Source organism: Syngnathus leptorhynchus, unplaced genomic scaffold (genome assembly GCF_054491065.1).
Source record: "Syngnathus leptorhynchus isolate UIUO unplaced genomic scaffold, UIUO_Slep HiC_scaffold_35, whole genome shotgun sequence".
NCBI classification, from domain to species: Eukaryota; Metazoa; Chordata; class Actinopteri; order Syngnathiformes; family Syngnathidae; genus Syngnathus; species Syngnathus leptorhynchus.
Window position 1 is genome coordinate 92501 of NW_028232002.1, and position 2500 is coordinate 95000.

The window sequence follows — 2500 nt, forward strand, 5'->3', positions numbered from 1 at the left end:
CACCGTCCGGATCACCACCCGCGGCGGCCCACAATCTCGTCCAGGCAGGTTTTTGCACCACCTCCGCAGCCAGAGACCTCAACCAAACATCAGAGGACCAACAGAGTCGCCAGGTTCGCCTAACCTGGACTTTGGGCACAGTAACGGATAGCTTCGTAACGCCCAGCCCACCATCGCGAGCTCGTGAGTAGATGATCCCCCCGGCCGTGGACGGATCCAGGCGCAACCACCTCTTCACAGCCATCCGCACCAGCCCGTCCACCACCTTCAGATTGGTCACCGACACCTTGCCCACATCCGCCCGATAAGCCACTCTCGGGAGTAAGAAAGAGCAACAGACCCTCACCTTCTGCGAAGGCTTCAGCGAAGCCCTCGAGATCTTACTCAACCCATCCTTCACCTGACCCAGCAGATCCGGAGCGACAATTCCCCGCCACGGCACTATATCAACCCCAAGATAGCGCACAGATTCACCAGGGCCGACCATGTGTATCTGCTGACCACATATCGACCAGGCTTCACCACTACCATCCTCGGGGCCCATCCAGATACCGTGGCACTTACGAGGCTGGACAACCAACCCCGTAAGCTGGCAAAAGTCCTCCAGAATCCCCAGGTTGTCCCTCATTCCCTCCTCCGAGCAGCTCAACAAGACAAGATCGTCAGCAAAGGCCAGCGTGGCGATTCGGCGGTCGCCCCAACTGAAGTGGCTTCCATCGCGTTCGAGTTTATGGATGAGAGGGTCCATAGCAAGATTGAAGAGCAGTGGGGACATTGGGTCACCTTGCTTCACTCCAACCTTCATCGATATGGGTTCGGTGTAGGCGCCACCACAACCCACCCTGGTCGAGCAGTCCACATACGAGTGACGAATCAACTCGATTACACGGCGGTCTACGCCTAGTTGATCCAATACACACAGGAAGTGGTCATGGGCAACCGAGTCGAAAGCCTTCGCAAAGTCAATGAACACGACCGCCAGCGGCACGCCAGCCGACCTCGAGCGCCCCATGATCCGGTCAAGAATCAAGAGGTTTTCAGCGCACCCACTCGACTCGGCGACGAACCCACGCTGCCGGGGGCTAATGGGACAAGCTCTAGCCAGCCTCATCGTCATTATCCGCCCAAACAACCTCAATACGACTGACCCTATCGTCACAGGCCTCCAGCCCGCAACAGTACCCAGCTCTTTCGGGTCAGCCGACTTGGGTAGCAATCGTGTCTTGCACTCCTTGAAGGCCCGGGGCACGACTCCACGCACCATCCATGTCGTAAACAGCCTCGCCAGTTGCTTCCCGTCCGGGTCCCAGTTCTCAACGGCCCGTCTTCGAATCCCGTCTGGGCCCGGCGCTGAGCCAACATTCATCCTAGCCAAGTTAGATTTCACTTCAGACGCCAGAATTGGGCGGTAGAAAGGCCCATTATCAGCGGTAAGCCCCGTCTCAAAGCCTGCCAGTCCATGGAAAGCCCTAACCGCTTCCCATCTCTCCCGGAAGCCCTCATACACCAACCCACGCGGCAAGTCACAACCAAGCGGGGTCAACCCATCCAGAATCCGGCGGGCCAAACCCTTCCTAGCTTCAACATAGCCACGCTGCTGATGATAGAACACCTCCTTCTTCTGGAGCAGCCGCCTCCTCCAGCCCTTCATAGCACGACCCCGAGACGGACGCCTCGCTCCATTAACCGGCCACACCACCTTACCCCCTAACGCCTCCATGACCTCCAGAGCAGAAGAATCGATCAGTTCAGGCTCCTGACCAGCTCTCTTAACCAGGGCAGCAGTGGTCCGGTCCTCCTCGTCCCCTGACAGCAGAATCCCCATCACCTTCTCTTCCACCATGTCGGGGAGCTCCGGGGACAAGGACCATTTCTGGGGCAACGCCTTGACCTTCAAGGTACGCCGTCTCGCACCAGACACACTGCCTGCCACGCCGCCGCACAGTAATCTCCATTTCCCCCTCACTTGTTCCCTTGTCTTGCCCGTATCCAACACCCGGGCAACAGTCGCATACCTCGTAGGACTCTCATCATACTCCACCATCAAGGCCCTGAGACGGTCCACCTCCGCCTCACTCCAAAGCCTTGTCACTCCCGACCTAACGGGGCCCTGGCTCCGACCACGCTGAGCTGCAAACCACTCAACTGCATGTGCTTGCCGCTTGTGCTGAGACACCCCCACAGCTGTTCGGAAACACCGCCCACAGAGGTCACACTCAACCCCCTGGACGACATCCTCACCACTCACGCCCCCACACTTGGCGGCGTGACATTGGATCGAATGACTGTTATCACCACGTCTGTCACACTTACGACACGCATATTCGACCACGACATCCCCATGCCGGATGGCAAAATGCCTCCCAAGCCTGCGGACACCCTCAATCCGAATACCACACAGTGAGCAGTCCAACAACTCTCGAGGCAGATGCACCAGGACCCTGACGGGGGAGGCCGCCACAACCTCACCCATCACCGCCAAGCCTCCATCCTTACACAA